The sequence below is a fragment of the Orcinus orca genome, chromosome 3 (assembly GCF_937001465.1).
Source record: "Orcinus orca chromosome 3, mOrcOrc1.1, whole genome shotgun sequence".
Classification (NCBI taxonomy): Eukaryota; Metazoa; Chordata; class Mammalia; order Artiodactyla; family Delphinidae; genus Orcinus; species Orcinus orca.
Genome location: NC_064561.1, coordinates 184,104,697 through 184,122,994, shown reverse-complemented (window position 1 = coordinate 184,122,994; position 18,298 = coordinate 184,104,697). Strand labels below are relative to the sequence as shown.

General features: G+C 40.2%; 1 long non-coding RNA gene across 1 annotated transcript; it reads left to right on the top strand.

Moving 5' to 3' along the window:
- Positions 1-3,808: 3,808 nt before the first annotated feature.
- On the top strand, positions 3,809-16,075 carry LOC125964063 (uncharacterized). Its single transcript, XR_007476654.1, has 2 exons — positions 3,809-3,909; positions 15,082-16,075. It is a non-coding gene; the product is annotated as an uncharacterized LOC125964063 (long non-coding RNA).
- Positions 16,076-18,298: the final 2,223 nt, after the last annotated feature.

Below are 18,298 nucleotides of genomic sequence, written 5' to 3'. Positions count from 1 at the left end.
AGTCGGCCCTTCCCACAGCTCCAGGGCGGTGTCTTTCTTTCTGTCACGTTTCCCTCTTCCTATTGAAGTTTTACCAAAACAGAGGGGCAGTTACACAATGTGCATTGGGCCCCGACAGGAGAACAAAGCAGGGGAGTGGACATGTTGGTCTCAATGGGTCGGAGTCCCCGAAAGACGCTAGACCCTCCCTTGTGTTTTCCTCGGGGCTCCACCAAGGGCGCCAACATCCCCAAACGCTGGAGAGTGACTTTGCTTCTCATCCCGGCACAGAGACACCTGCTCAGCCCTCCCTCACTCTGACCCCGAAGGGGACTGGGTGTGACTTCCCCTCCCTCAGTGCGTTTGTGAGCATGGGTGTGTCTGTGCAAGGGGGCAGGGAGCTGCCGGCTCTGACTGCAGGTGGGGCTACCGTGAAGCTCACCAGGTGCAGGCTCTGGGACCCCTGCCCAGAAGCCCCGCTCAGGCCCCTTCACAGCCCCTGCTGAGGCCAGTCTCCAACATTCTATTCATAATTTCTGGTGCTTTTTCTTAAAAGGGCCCCCAAATGTATAAGCCCCAGGCCGTGGGAGACTTGGGCCCTCCCCGGGTCCAAGCCAGGAGTTCCTGATGGCAAGTGGGCATTGGTCCTGGCATGCCGCTGTGAGCGTGGCCTGCTGCAGCTTTCAGAGGTGTGTGTCACAGATGCAGGCGGTGCTCACCAGGTCCTCCCACTGCCCCGGAGACCACGGCTCCCTCTGCCTGCTGTGGGGCTGGGCAGCGTGCGCAGCCACAAGAGGTAGGTGTACACTGTGGCCCCAGTCTTCTCCTCCGTCCTTTATGCCCCCAGCCTCATGGATGACTCATAAGTGTCTACCTCCAGCTCATATCTTTATAATGAGTCCTTGGACATGTATCTAACTGATTATTTAACTCCTCAAAGACACCTGAAAATTAGCACATCTTAGCCCACTGAGAAGCGCTTACCAGTTGAGACAGACCCTCAGTTTCTCTCTGGAATCTTTGGGTGCCCAGAAAAGAGATGGCTAACTTTTATCAATTCAGCGTTCAATATCTAGGTCCATAGACCATCAGCCCATGGGGATCGCTGGTGGGAAGAGCAAAGGCCAAGACTGATTGGAAGAAAAAGGGAGCAGACACAGATTACCAAGATCAGGGAGGAGATAGGTGACATCACTGCAGAGCCTACACGATTGATGGGGTAATAAGGGAGTATCATGGACAGCTCTGTTTCTACACTCCAACGTTTTGGACTGTTTTCCCACCTTTATGCCAACACGACACAGTTAACTATTGTAGATTCATGGTGAGTCTCCAAATCAGGTAGTTTAAGACCTCCAACTCTGTTCGCTGCTTTAAGATGGTCTTGGTTTTCTAGACACTGCATTTCCACATAAATTAACAAATCAGTTGGTCAATTTCTACAAAAACTTGTTGGGTTATTTTGATTGAAATCCCATTAAGTCTATGGGAAAACTTAGGGAAAATTAGCATCTTAACTTTTTTTTTTTTTTAGTTTTTCAATCCTTGAACTTGTTATATTGTTCCACTTAGTTTGGTCTTTTTAAATGTGTCTCAGCATTTTTTGTTATTTTAAATGTATAGGTTTTGCACATATGCCATATATTTTGATTTTATTGGTATTTTAAAAACTCTATTTTCCAATTATCAATACTTTGTTGGTTATATATGGAAACATTATTAATTTATTCTATATATTAGCCTTGTAGCAAGTGGCTTTGCAAATTTATTTACTCCTAATATTTTGTAGACTATCTTAGATTTTTATGTACATAAACATATATGTGAACAATGACAATTTTGCTACTTTCCAACTTTCCATTTATGTATGTGTTTCTTTATTTAAATTTGAACTTGGTCTTATTGTTCTGGAGAGGACTTATAGAACAATTTTTTATTTTTATTTATTTAGTTTTTTTTGCGGTATGCAGGCCTCTCACTCTTGTGGCCTCTCCCGTTGCGGAGCACAGGCTCCGGACGCGCAGCCTCAGCAGCCATGGCTCACGGGCCCAGCCGCTCCACGGCATGTGGGATCTTCCTGGACCGGGGCACGAACCCGTGTCCCCTGCATCGGCAGGCGGACTCTCAACCACTGCGCCACCAGGGAAGCCCCTCATAGAACAATTTTTTATGGAAGTGGTAAGAGCAGACATTCTTGTCTGTTCCTGACCTCAGGGAGAAAGTGTTCAATATTTCACCACTGAGTTTGATGTTAGCTGCTGTGGGGTGTGTGTGTGCGTAAGGTACTCTTTAAATAATAAAGTGCCTTCTATTCCTAGTTTGCTAAGGGTCTGAAACATGAACTAGTATTCAGTTTTATCTTTATACACCTATTGACATGATTATATGATTTTTTCCTTTATTTTGTTAATGTAATTTTTGCTCATATTCCTAAAGTTTTATTATAAAATTTCCAACTTCAAAAAGTGGAAAGAATTATGCAGTGAACACTCACTGCCTAGATTATTTTTCTAAATTTGGTTTATCACATGTATACCCATCTCTCTAGCCTACTTATTGTACATTTTTATGTATTTCAAAGTAAGTTGACATCCGTATACTGGATTCTTAAACATCTCAGCGTGTATATCACTAAGGAGAGCTGAATATTTATGTACATCTAGTTTTATTTTGAATTAAACGCACAAGTTTTGAGCGTACACTTGGTAAGTTTTGACAAATGTGTGTACCTGTGTAATGCAAACCTCTATCGAGAGACAGAGTACTGTCACCAGCACAGAAAACTCTCTCACTCTTCCATTCAGTCAATATCCACCCCTCCCCCCACCTTCCCCCGGTAACAGTGTTCAATATATTTTCTCCACAGAATAGTTTAGATTGTTCTAAAACTTTACGGAAGTAGCATCATAGAGCACGTACTCTTTGTGTTTGGCTGTTTTCACTTGAGGTAATGTTTTTGAGATTTATTCCTGTAGTTGTGTTTATTAGTGATTAATTCTTATTTGTTGCTGAGTTGTATTCCATGGTGGAATATATTAATTTGTTTACCCGTTCTCCCGTTGATGGACACCAAATCCATTTCCAATGTCTTGCTGTTATGAATGAACATTCTTGAACACATCTTTTTGTGAATACGTGCTGTCACTATTCTTTGGTGAAAACTTAGGAGGGGACTCCTGGGTCACAGGGTCATGGTATGGTCATTTCCATGAGCTACGGTCTGACATTTCCAAAATGGTTGTATCATTTTACATTCCTGCCAGTTCCCTTTGAACACTTGATATTATTGCCAGTCATTTTAGTTTCAGCCATTCTGAAGGGTGACTGGCTGTGGTTTGAATTTGCATAGTCTTGATGAGTAATGACGTTGAGAATTATTTCATGTGCTTGTTATCCTTTCATATATTCTTCAGTGAAATATATGTACAACTGTTTGCCTATTTTTATTGTGGTCTTTGTTTATATTATTCTGTTGTAGAAGAAGTTCATTCTTTATATATTCTAAATATAAATTCGTTGCCAAATATATATTTTGTGAATATTGCCTCCAAAAATATGGTTTGACTATTCAATTGAAAGTTTAAATTTTTTAAAAAATGTTTAACATCTTTATTGGAGTATAATTGCTTTACAATGGTGTGTTAGTTTCTGCTTTATAACAAAATGAATCAGCTATACATATACATATATCCCCATATCTCCTCCCTCTTGCGTCTACCTCCCACCCATGCAAGGATGCTTAACATCACTAATCATTAGAGAAATGCAAATCAAAACCACAATGAGGTATCACCTCACACCAGTCAGAATGGCCATCATCAAGAAATCTACAAACACTAAATGCTGGAGAGGGTGTGGAGAAAAGGGAACCCTCGTGCACTGTTGGTGGGAATGTAAATTGATACAGCCACTATGGAGAACAGTATGGAGGTTCCTTAAAAAACTAAAAATAGAACTACCATACGACCCAGCATTCCCACTACTGGGCCTATACCCTGAGAAAACCATAATTCAAAAAGAGTCATGTACCACAATGTTCACTGCAGCTCTACTTACAATAGCCAGGAGATGGAAACAACCTAAGTGTCCATTATCGGATGTATGCAGAAAGATGATGTGGCACATGTATACAATGGAATATTACTCAGCCATAAAAAGAAATGGAATTGAGTTATTTGTATTGAGGTGGATGGACCTAGAGTCTGTCATACAGAGTGAAGTAAGTCAGAAAGAGAAAAACAAATACCATATGCTAGCACATATATACGGAAAATTTAAATTTTGATGAAATTTAATTATTAATTTTAATGATCGTTGCTTCCTGTGCTCTGTCTCAGGAAATTTGGTCCATCCCGGGTTGGGAAACTCTCCTATACTTTCTTCCGGAAGTTTGTGGCTTTCACATTCACACTTACACCCATGTTCCATCTTGAATTAATTTTTGTGTGTGATGTGAGTTTGGGCGGAGGTTCGTTTTGTCTGTGTATGAATCTTCAGTTGTTCAACGGCTTCTATTTCCCTGGTAGAGTGCTTTAGTCTTTGTTAAAAATCAATTGTACATGGAAATGTGGGTCTGTGTCTGTGTCCTCTCGTCTGTTTCATTGGGCTTTTGTTGTTCTGGGCTAGCTTCACACTTGTCTGATTACTGCAGGCTTTAGTGAGTCCGGAGGTCAGGTAGTGCAGTCCTCAAACGTCATTCCTTTTCATCACTTTGGCTGTTCTAGGTCTTTTGCTTTATTAAATGCATAATTTTAATTAGCCTGACAATTTCTATAATAAAAAGCCTGCTGGAGTTTTGAAAGTGTTGTATTTAAAAGGTAGGCATATATGGGGAGAATAGACATCTTAATTATGTTGAATTTTCTAGGTCAGAACATGGTGTATCCCTCCCTTTATTTATCTTCTTGATTTGTCTCAGAAATGTGCATAGTTTTCAATGTGGAACTCTTGCACATTAACATAACATATTCCTAGCATTTTGCGTTTTTTGATGCTATTGTAAATGGAAATTTAAAAATTTTATTTTTCAGTCTACAAATAACAAATGCTGGAGAGGGCGTGGAGAAAAAGGAACCCTCCTACACTGCTGGTGGGAATGTAAATTGGTGCAGCCACTGTGGAAAACAGTATGGAGATTCCTTAAAAAACTAAAAATAGAAATACCAGGGCTTCTCTGGTGGTGCAGTGGTTGAGAGTCCGCCTGCCGATGCAGGGGATGCGGGTTCGTGCCCCAGTCCGGGAAGACCCCACACGCCGCGGAGCGTCTAGGCCCGTGAGCCATGGCCACTGAGCCTGCGCGTCTGGAGCCTGTGTTCCGCAACAGGAGAGGCCACAACAGTGAGAGGCCCGCGTACCGCAAAAAAAAAAAAAAAAAAAAAAAGAAATACCATATGACCCAGCAATCCCACTACTGGGCATAAATCTGGAGAAAACCATAATTCAAAAGATACATGCACCCCACTGTTCACAGCAGCACTATCCACAATAGCCAAGACATGGAAGCAACCTGAATGTCCATTGACAGATGAATAGATAAAGACGTGGTACACATATACAATGGAATATTACTCAGCCATAAAAAGGAACGAAACAATGCCATTTGCAGCAACATGGATGCAACTAGAGAATATCATACTAAGTAAAATAAGCCAGAAAGAGAAAGACAAATACCATATGATATCACTTATATGTGGAACCTAAAATGTAGCACAAATGAACCTATCTACAAAACAGAAACAGACTCACAGACGTAGAGAACAGACTTGTGGTTGCCAAGGGTGGGAGGGGCGATGGAGTGGGAGTTTGGGATTAGCCGATACAAACTATTACATATAGAATGGATAAACAACAAGGTCCTACTGTATAGCACAGGGAATTATAACCAATCTCCTAGGATAAGCCATATGGAAAAGAATATAAAAAAGAATGGATATATGCGTATAACTGAGTCATTTTGCTGTACAGCAGAAATTAACATAACATTGTAAATCAACTCTACTTCAATAAAATTTTTTCTAAATTTTATTTTTCAATAAAATAAAATTCATATGATGCTAGCATATAAAAACACAGCTGATTTTTATTGATCTTGTGTCCTACAAACTTAATTTCACTTATAGTTTCTAATAGTTGTTTGAAGAAGAGTTCAGTGTGGAAAATAAATGGTGGGTGTGAACATCCTTGGGTGTTCAGATGGGTGAACATCTGAACTTAGTTGGGAGAATTTTGTCAGATGCCTTTTATCTTACTACTGAAACAATAATATGTTTTTTTTCTTTCTAGTGTGTTAATATGGTGACTTAAGTTAATTGATCTTGAGTGTGAAGCATCTTGCATTTCTGGAATAAAACCTCTTGATCATTATGTGATACTATCAAATGTTGCTGTTAAGGAAACCCTACTTACTATGTCCTTTATACTTTGCTGAATTTGATTTGCTAATAACTTGTTCATGACAGATACTGGTCTGTGGTTTTCTTTCTTGTAATATCTTGTCAGCCTCTGGTGTTAGTGTTATCCTAGTTTCATAAAATGAGTTGCAAGTGTTTCCTTTTTCTACGTCCTCTGAAGGAGTTTGTATACTGTAATTATTCTTTCTGTCTTGATTGTTTGGAAGAATTTACCAGTGAAGGGATCTGGATCTGGAGGTATTTTGTTAAATTAACATAACTAAGAGATATAAATCTATTTGCATTTTCTATGTCATGTTTTTGGTAGGTGGTTTTAAGTGATCTGTTTACTTCTTCTAAATTGCACAGTTAGTGGCATAAATTTCTTTTTTCTTTTACTTCTGTTTTTTCCTTTGGCTGCGCTGGGTCTTTGTTGCTGCACACGGGCTTTCTCTAGCTGCGGCGAGCGGGGGCTACTCTTCGTTGTGGTGCGTGGGCTTCTCATTGCAGTGGCTTTTCTCATTGTGGAGCATGGGCTCTAGGCACACGGGCTTCAGTAGTTGCAGCGTGTGGGCTCAGTAGTTGTGGCACATGGGCTTAGTTGCTCCACAGCATGTGGGATCTTCCCCGACCAAGGATAGAAGCTGTGTCCCCGGCATTGGCAGGCAGATTCTTAACCACTGTGCCACCAGGTATGTCCCATAAATTTCTTCATAATATCTTTTAACTAACTTTTAAAAGCCTGTAGGATCTATAGTAACATACCATTTTTTTTCTTTCCAAGCTTTCTAATTTGTGATTTCTATTTTCTTGTCCATTCTCAAAGAGTTTTATTAATTTTATGAATATTTTCATAGAACCAATTTTTGACTTTTTTCCCCTATTGCATGTATGTTGTATGATTGAGTCATAATACTAATTTTGTTATATGCCTTCTCCCATTACTTTCTCAGGGTTTATTTGCAAGTGTTTTCTTTTTCATAGTTTTATTAGAGAGAAGCTTAGATAATTGATTCTTATTTTTTCCTATTTGAAATATATGCATTTGAAACTATAAATACACCTTTTATGTAGAACTTTAGCTGCATCTCACAAGTGTCAATGTATTTTATTTCAATTATCCCTCAACTGAAAACATACTGTAGTTTCCATTGTGACTTCTTTTTTAACCCATGTGTTTCTATTATTGATGCCTGGTTTACTCACACCAAGCAGAGAACATACTCAGTGCGAATTTAATTTTTAGAAATAGCTTAGACTTACTTTATGGCCAGAATGTGGTTGGTCAGAGCAAATGTCCCGTGTGCACTTGTAAAAAATGTATATTCTGCAGTAATTGGTGGAATGTTTGATATATGCCCATTCTGTCATTGTCTAGTTGTGTGATTATATTCAGTATTTTTGGTCTCTTTTTCAATCAGTTATTGAGAAAGCTGTCTTTAAAACCTCCACCTATGATTGAAGATTGGCCTATTTATTTCTATACTATTCTTTTTATATTTTAAGCTATGCATTCAAATTTAAGTCTTTCTGTTATGTGTTCCATTTATTATTACGATATGTCTCTCTTTACCACTAACAATAATGTTCACCTCAAATTATATATTTTTTCTTATATCAATATGCCTCACTGCCTTTCTTTTGGCTAATGTTTGCTTGTTCTCCATATTTTTACTTCAACCTATGTCATTGTGTTTAAAGTATGCCTCTCATAAAGAGCATATAGTTGAAATTATTTTTCTTTTTTAAAAACAAGTCTGACAAGCTTTGTCATAATTAAAGTGTTTAGTCCATTAACATTTAACTTAACTACATTCATGGTTGGATGGTTAGCTTAATATCCTATGATTTGTTTTCTGTTCATTCTATCTGTCCTTTATTCTTCCTTTTTATTTTTGAATTAACCAAGTGTTTTTATTACTTCTTTTCCCCCCTCCTCTACTGGCATTATAGTTATATATTTCTCATTTCCCTATAGTTTTAAATATGCATAATTGATTTATAAAAATCTACCTTGAATTAATACTTTTACTGCTTCCTGAGCAATTGCTGAAACTTACAAAAGTTTTTTTTGTCTTGTATGTACTCTTGCTTTTTGTGCCATTGGTGTTATATTTTCTTTCTGCTTTTGTTAGGAATACCGCAAGATGTCTTCCTCGCTATTGCTTTAAACAATTGGTACTCTCAAACTTTGAAATTTCTCCTTTTTGGTGCTTTTCATTGCTGTATGTATTTGCGGGTTTCCTTTCCATTTCCTTCAGGCAAAAAATTTGCCTTATTATGCCTTGTAATGCAAATCTGTTGGAGAGAAATTTTACACATGTTTCCAGTTACAAACACATCTTTATTTTCCCTCCATCATTTAAAAAATATTTTGTTGGGTGTGGACTTCTAGGTTAGTAGTATTTTTCCTTTTCTTTCAGTGCTTAAAAATAGCATTCCCTTATCCTATGACTTCCATGGCTTCTGTTGAACAGTATTCATCAGTCTTACTCTTTTCTCTTTGAAAGTACAAGCTGTTTTGTCCTCTGGCTAACTTTTAGATTTTTTCTTTGTAGTTGGTTTTTAACAGGTTGGCTATAATTGTGTCCAGGTGTGGTTTTTTTTATTATATTTGTGTTTATGGAGTTTCTTGTATCTGTTTGTTGATGTCTTTCATTTTGAAAAAGCCTCAGCCATTGTGTCTTCATGTATAGCTCCATCCCATCCTTTTCTCCTTGTGGGACGGGATTATTTGTCAGCTATAGCTTTTTTAACACGTTCCATGCGTCCTTTATAGTCTGTTATGTTCTTTTCATTCTTCTCTCTGGGCTTCACTTAAGGTATTATTTATTAATCTGTATTTCAATTATTTAACCCTGTTTTCAGCTATATTCAGTTGATTAGTAAACCCTCCTGATGGAATCTTTAATTCATATTTTTCATTTGTAGAATGCCAGTTAGATTCTTCTGTGTGATTCCTATTCTCTATTGAAGTTGCCTATCTTTGATCCATTTTATCATTTTGCCTACTTTAAACTTATATTTATAGTTCTTGTTTAATAACTCCCAAATCTGAATGATCTGTAAATAAGCTTCTAATTTCTGTTATCTTTCTATTAACTAATATCAATTTTTTGCCTCTTTACATTTCTCACAAAATTTGATTGTGTGCTGGACAATATAATTAAAAGAACCACCAGAGATTGGTTCAGGATGGTGGAGTAGAAGGACATGCACTCACTCCCCCTGCGAGGGCACCAGAATCACAACTAACTGCTGAACAACCATTGACAGGAAAATAGTGGAACTCACCCAAAAAATACCCCACATCCAAAGACAAAGGAGAAGCCACAATGAGATGGTAAGAGGGGGTCAATCGCAATAAACTCAAATCCCATAACCTCTGGGTGGGTGACTCACAAACTGGAGAACACTTATACCACAGAAGTCCACCCCCTGGAGTGAAGGTTCTGAGCCCCACCTCAGGCTTCTCAACCGGGGGTTCCAGCAACGGGAGGAGGAATTCCCAGACAATCAGACTTTGAATGCTAGTGGGATTTGATTGCAGGACTTCAACAGGACTGGGGGAAACAGAGACCCCACTCTTGGAGGGCACACACAAACTAGTGTGCACATCAGGACCCAGGTGGAAGGAGCAGTGACCCAACTGGAGTCTGAACCAGACCTAATTGCTAGTGTTGGAAGGTCTCTTGCAGAGGCAGGGGGTGGCTGTGGCTCACCATGGGTACAAGGACACTGGCAGCAGAAGTTCTGGGAAGTACTCCTTGGCATGAACCCTCCTGGAGTCTGCCATTAGCTCCACCAAAGACCATGTAGCGTCTAGTGCTGCGTTGCCTCCGGCCAAACAACCAACAGGGAGGGAACTCAGCCCCACCCATCAGCAGACAAGCTGATTAAAGTGTTACTGAGCTCTGCTCATTAGAGCAACACCCAACTCTACCCACCACCAGTCCCTCCCATCAGGAAGCTTGCACGAGCCTCTTAGATAGCGTCATCCACCAGAAGCAAGAAGAACTACAGTCCTGCAGCCTGTGGAGAGAAAACCACATTCACAGAAAGATAGACAAAATGAAAAGACAGAGGGCTATGTACCAGATGAAAGAAGAAGATGAAACTCCAGAAAAACAATTAAATAAAGTGGAGATAGGCAAGCTTCCAAAAAAAGAATTCAGAATAATGACAGTGAAGATAATCCAGGACCTCAGAAAAAGAATGGAGGCAAAGGTCAAGAAGATGTAAGAAATGTTTAACAAAGACCTAGAAGAATTAAAGAACAAATGAACAGAGATGAACAATACAATAACTGAAATGAAAAATACACTGGAAGGAATCAATAGCAGAATAACTGAGGCAGAACAATGGATAAGTGACCTGGAAGACAGAATGGTGGAATTCACTGCCGCAGAACAGAATAAAAAAAAAAAGAATGAAAAGAAATGAAGACAGCGTAAGAGACCTCTGGGACAACATTAAATGCAATAACATTCGCTTTATAGGGGTCCCAGAAAGAGAAGAGAGAGAGGAAGGACCCAAGAAAATATTTGAAGAAATTATAGTCAAAAACTTCCTTAACATAGGAAAGGAAATAGCCACCCAAATCCAGGAAGTGCAGAGAGTCCCAGGCAGAATAAACCCAAGGAGAAACACATTGAGAAACATGGCAATCAAATTGACAAAAATTAAAGACAAAGAAAAGTTATCAAAAGCAACAAGGGAAAAATGACAAATAACATATAAGGGAACTCCCATAAGATTAACAGCTGGTTTCTCAGCAGAAACTCTACAAGCCAGAAGGGAGTGGCACAATATATATAAAGTGATGAAAGGGAAGAAATTACAACCAAGATTACTGTACCTGGCAAGGAGCTCATTCAGATTCGATGGAGAAATTAAAACATTTAGACAAGCAAAAGCTAAGAGAATTCAGCACCACCAAACCAGCTCTACATCAAATGCTAAAGGAACTTTTCTAAGTGGGAAACACAAGAGAAGAAAAGGACCTACAAAAATGAACCCAAAACAATGAAGAAAATGGTAATAGGAACATACATATCGATAATTACCTTAAATGTTAATGGATTAAAGGCTCCAACCAAAAGACACATGTTTGCTGAATAGATACAAAAACAAGACCCATATATATGCTGTCTACAAGAGACCCACTTCAGACCTAGGGACACATACAGACTGAAAGTGAGGGGATGGAAAAAGATATTCCATGCAAATGGAAATCAAAAGAAAGCTGGAGTAGCAATTCTCATATCAGATAAAATAGACTTTAAAATAAAGAATGTTACAAGAGACAAGGAATGACACTACATAATGATCAAGGGATCAATCCAAGAAGAAGATATAACAATTATAAATATAGGTGCGCCCAACATAGGAACACCTCAATACATAAGGCAAATGCTAACAGCTATAAAAGAAGAAATCAACAGTTAACACAGTAATAGTGAGGGACTTTGACACCTCACTAACACCAATGGACAGATCATCCAGACAGAAATTAATAAGGAAACACAAACTTTAAATGACACAATAGACCAGATAGATTTAATTGATACTTATAGGACATTCCATCCAAAAACAGCAGGTTACACTTTCTTCTCAAGTGCACGTGGAACATTCTCCAGGATAGATCACATCTTGGGTCACAAATCAAACCTCGGTAAATTTAAGAAAATTGAAATCATATCAAGCATCTTTTCCAACCACAACACTATGAGATTAGAAATAAATTACAGGGAAAAAATGTAAAGAAACACAAACACATGGAGGCTAAACAAAACGTTACTAAATAACCAAGAGATCACTGAAGCAATCAAAAAATACCTAGAGACAAATGACAACGAAAACATGACAATCCAAAACCTATGGGATGAAGCAAAAGCAGTTCTAAGAGGGAAGTTTATAGCAATACAATCCTACCTCAACAAATAAGAAACATCTCAAATAAACAATCTAACCTTACACCTAAAGGAACTAGAGAAAGAAGAACAAACAAAACCCGAAGTTAGTAGAAGGAAAGAAATCACAAAGATCAGAGCAGAAATAAATGAACTAGAAACAAAGAAAACAGTAGCAAAGATCAATAAAACTAAAAGCTGGTTCTCTGCGAAGATAAACAAAATTAATAAACCTTTAGCCAGACTCATCAAGAAAAAGAGGGAGAGGACTCAAATCAATAAAATTTGAAATGAAAAAGGAGAAGTTACAACAAACACCACAGAAATACAAAGCATCATAAAAGACTACTACAAGCAACTCTATGCCAATAAGATGGACAACCTGGAAGAAATGGACAAATTCTTAGAAAGGTATAACCTTCTAAGACTGAACCAGGAAGACATAGAAAATATGAACAGACCAATCACAAGTAATGAAATTGAAACTGTGATTAAAAATCTTCCAACAAACAAATGTCCAGGACCAGTTGGTTTCACAGGTGAATTTTATCAAACACTTCGAGAAGAGCTAACACCCATCCTTCTCAAACTCTTCCAGAAAATTGCAGAGGAAGGAACACTCCCAAACTCATTCTATGAGGCCACCATCACCCTGATACCAAAACCAGACAAAAATACTACAAAAAATGAAAATTATAGACCACTATCACTGATGAATATAGATGCAAAAATCCTCAACAAAATACTAGCAAACAGAATCCAACAACACATTAAAAGGATCATACACCATGATCAAGTGGGGTTTATCCCAGGGATGCAAGGATTCCTCAGTATATGCAAATCAATCAATGTGATACACCATATTAACAAGTTGAAGAATAAAAACCATATGCTCATCTCAGTAGATGCAGAAAAAGCTTTTCACAAAATTCAACACCTCTTTATGGTAAAAACACTCCAGAAAGTGAGCACAGAGGGAACCTACCTCAACATAATAAAGGTTATATATGACAAACCCACAGCAAACATCATTCTCAATGGTGAAAAACTGAAAGCATTTCTTCTAAGATCAGGAACAAGACAAGGATGTCCACTCTCGCCACTATTATTCAACATAGTTTTGAAAGTCCTAACCATGGCAATGAGAGAAGAAAAAGAAATAAAAGGAATACAAATTTGAAAAGAAGAAGTAAAACTGTCACTGTTTGCAGATGACATGATACTATACATAGAGAATCCTTAAGATGCCATCAGATAACTACTAGAGCTAATCAATGAATTTGGTAAAGTTGCAGGATACAAAATTAATGCACAGAAATCTCTTGCATTCCTATACACTAACAATGAAAGATCAGAAAGAGAGATTAAGGAAACAATCCCATTCACCATTGCAACAAAAAGAATAAAATTCCTATGAGTAAACCTACCTAAGGAGGTGAAAGACCTGTACTCAGAAAACTATAAGACACTGATGGGGCTTCCCTGGTGGCGCAGTGGTTGAGAGTCCACCTGCTGATGCAGGGGAGATGGGTTTGTGCCCCGGTCCGGGAAGATCCCACATGCCGCGGAGCGGCTAGGCTCATGAGCCATGGCCATTGAGCCTGCACGTCTGGAGCCTGTGCTCCACAATGGGAGAGGCCACAACAGTGAGAGGCCCACATACCACAAAAAAAAAAAAAAAAAAGACACTGATGAAAGAAATCAAAGATGACACAAACAGATGGAGAGATATATCATGTTCTTGGATTGGAAGAATCAATATTGTGAAAATGACTGTACTACCCAAAGGAATCTACAGATTCAATGCAATCCCTATCAAATTACCAATGGCATTGTTTACAGAACTAGAACAAAAAATCTTAAAATTTGTATGGAGACAAAAAAGACCCCAAATAGCCAAAGCAATCTTGAGGGGAAAAAAATGGAGCTGGAGGAATCAGACTCCTTGACTTCAGACTATACTACAAAGCTACAGTAATCAAGACAATATGGTACTGGCACAAAAACAGAAATATAGATCAATGGAACACGATAGAAAGCCCAGAGACAAACCCACACACCTATGGTCAACTAACCTATGAAAAAGGAGGCAAGGATATACAATGGAGAAAAGACAGCGTCTTCCATAAGTGGTGCTGGGAAAACTGGACAGCTATATGTAAAAGAATGAAATTAGAATGCTCCCTAATGCCATATACAAAAATAAACTCAAAATGGATTAAAGACCTAAATGTAAGACCGGATACTAAAACTATTAGAGGAAAACGTAGGAAGAACACTTTTTGACATAAATCACAGTGAGATCTTTTTTGAACCACCTCCTAGAGTAATGGAAATGAAAACAAAATAAACCAATGAGACCTAATGAAACTTAAAAGCTTTTTCACAGCAAAGGAAACTACAAACAAGTTGAAAATACAACCCTCAGAATGGGAGAAAATATTTGCAAAGGAATCAACGGACAAAGGATTAACCTCCAAAATATATAAATAGCTCATGCAGCTCAATATTACAAAAGTAAACAACCCAATCAAAAAATGGTCAGAAGACTTATATAGACATTTCTCCAAAGAAGACATACAGGTGGCCAAGAAGCACATGAAAAGCTGCTCAACATCACTAATTACTAGAGAAATGCAAATCAAAACCACAATGAGGTATCACCTCACACCGGTTAGAAAGGGCATCATCAGAAAATCTACAAACAACAAATGCTGGAGAGGGTGCGGAGAAAAGGGATCCCTCTTGCACTGTTGGTGGGAATGTAAATTGGTGCAGCCACTATGGAGAACAGTATGGAGGTTCCTTAAAAAACTAAAAATAGAATTACTGTAAGACCCAGCAATCCCACTACTGGGCATATACCCAGAGAAAACCATAATTCAAAAAGACACATGCACCCCAACGTTCATTGCAACACTATTTACAATAGCCAGGTGATGGAAGCAACCTAAATGCCCATCAACAGACGAATGGATAAAGAAGATGTGGTACATATATATGATGGAATATTATTCAGCCATAAAAAGGAACGAAATTGGGTCATTTGTACGACGTGGATGGACCTAGAAATTGTCATACAGAAGAAAGTCAGAAAGAGAAAAACAAATATCGTATATTAATGCATATATGTGGAATCCAGAAAAATGGTACAGATGAACCGGTTTGCACGGCAGAAATAGAGACACAGATGTAGAGAACAAACGTATGGAAACCAAGGGGGTAGAGTGGTGGAGGGGTGGTGCTGGTGGGATGAATTGGGAGATTTTGATTGACATTTATACACTAATATGTATAGAATAGATAACTTAAAAAAAAAAAAAAAGAACCACCGGGTCAAAGGTGATGTCATTTCACCTGGAGGTGTTCTATCTGGTCTGCTTTTAGGAAGACAGTGTGAGGGCTGATTACATCAACCCACCCTGGACTTACACTGGGCTGGGGTTGGGTGGTCACTGCAGCTGGACTCAGTTCACCTTGAGTGACCCATCTCGCTAGGATTTCAAAGCCCGGCAAATGTCTCGCTGGGAGAGCCGCCATTCCTGCTGCAGGCCCCACATGTGAGTGGGACTTTGTCTCTCAAATGCTGGGAGACACAGGAGTTTTGCGTTGCTTTCTGACCCAGCACTGAAGTTTCAGCTCGTCTGGCTCTCATTGCTTTCACTGCTGTCCAAAGTCTTTAAGACTACAATTTTTGTCATTTATTCCACTTTTTTCTAGAATTTACAATGATTTACCCTGCTGATATCGACTATATCTTACTTGGAAGTAAAAGTTCCAGTGATTTTCAAAAAATACACCTCATTCTCTATGTCGACTTCCATTGATGACGAATATTACTTGAAGCCAACTATTGAAACAATTAAATAAGTAAAACCCTTGTGTTCATGGAAAGGCCCTGGAATTCGATGAAGGCTGCATCAGAAAGACTTGATGTGGGAGAAATAGAACATGTCCCGGTGGGGGTCTCTCTGCCTTCCTCCAGGCACTTTGACATGTCCCCATACAGACTGTGTTCCAGGCTCTCTTCTGTTCCGTTCAGCTGTGGGTGCGGAGAAAGTATGAGAAGATAGGTGATGGGAAAGAGTAAAGGGGAAAGATGGGAAAATGCATTGGTGAGGAGAGAGCAAAGATGATGGATGGGCTGTGCTGGAGTATTTTCTCCAGAACTAGACTCAGAATTAAACTTTCCAAAAGGAACCCACAAAGCCTCTCTGTCCATCTGAGGCCAGAGAGCCACCCCACTGTGGCAGTGACTCTGGTCACTGTCCTCCACCCACAGCCCTGGCTGCCCCTCCTGTGCGCCGGGGCCCCGGAAACGGAGCCAGCCACTGATCTGCACACATTCACCTCGTGATGTTTCAGGAGAGGGAAAGACAAGATTCTTGCAAACACCCTGTGCGTCTGCTTGCTAAGCGGGTGCAGAGTGGGAGGTCCCCGCCTGGCACTTGTTAATTGACTGAGAGCCTCGGGAAAGACAAAGGGAAAGCTCAGCGTGGAGGTACCTGCTTGCCTGGGAACTGTGACAGAGACACGGAGGAGCATTTCCCTGTAATCATCAGCCCAGGGAGAGCCATTTGGAGGCGGGAATGTTAACCATCAATCTCCCTGTGCATGCGGTGTCTCTGTTTAATAGCTGATAGAGCGTCTCCAAAGGGCTTTTTAGGCTCTTTGTTTAAAATGACATCTAATGGGCCTGGACTTATCAGTGTCTCTGAATGCATTTTCTGTGCTCTGTCCCCACTGGGGGATTCGGTCCATTCTGATGGATATGTGGAGAATTGATTTTGAGCTTGGAATAATTTAATCCATCAATTTAACATTAATGAATATGCAAAGGGAGTCTCTTTGTGGATGAAAAACATAAGGGGGACGTTCTTATTCATTTCAAATGGACTTGAGAGATGGAAATAGCCTGTGCTATTATCTGCCATAGAGTCTGGCGATTGGGCCATCGGATGAGCTGTGTAGGTCCCGAGCAGCTTAGACCAGTCCATGGCCATTCGGAGATTCCTGCAGCACGGCAGTCCAAAGCCCTCAGGAATGCAAGGATGTGGCTATTCCCCAGGTCAGGATGAGGGCTTTTGAGGGTGAGACAAGCTGGCATTGAGGCCTGAACCCTGAGTGCTGGTGCATTGTTTAAAATCACATCAAAAGCCCTGGATTGGACAACAGGGTTAAATGATTTCAGATTTCTTTGGTCCCGGAGGTGTGTCAGAATGAAACATTGAACAAAGCTGGGGGAGAACAAAGGCCCTCTCGAGCTCACAAGGCAGCCAGGGAAAGGCAGGGTCCCCAGCCCCACACCGATGTCTGGATGGGCGGCTGAGTCTGCAGCCTGGAGCCCACATGGTGCTTGGGGGTCTGGCCCTGTGCCTCTGCACAGTGACCAAGAACAAAGCAGCCCAACTGAGAAGGCGGCCGAATGCTTCAGTTGCGCTCCCGGAGTCACCCTGCAGCCTTTCCTGCAGCCTTTACTTCTCAAGTTCCCGACCTCTCGAGTGCCCCTACCTTCTTGCTGTGAGTTCCTGAATGAGATGCCCATGGTTTTGTTCCCTGGAGGCTGGCTAGGGTCCCCCCACTGAGTATCTTCCATCCAGGCCTTGTCCCCTTTCATCACAGACACCTCAAAGAGCTCCCGTCCTGGCTTCTCCCTGGAGGCATGTGGGTTTGGGTAGAAGCCAAGCCTCCTCCAGGGGCCTTCACTCCCTCCAATAACAACCAGCTGTGCATGGATGGGGTCCTGCAATGGGAACAGTGTGCAATCGAACCCCATGGTGTCACGAACCTCTGCACAGATTCATGTAAACTCTGAATAAACGTTGTCTTCTCCGACGTGCAGCAGATATAGAGCAGATGGTCCCATCACTTGTTGCAAAAATCCATTTCTGCTGCAGCCAACCTGATCACTGTACCTGGCAAGTTTCTTCACTGTAGAGCCCAGAGCAGCCAGCAGCTAGGACGTCAGAGTCCTCGTTACGTCCAAGTGTATCCGGAGCTGACCCTTCAAGGAAACGG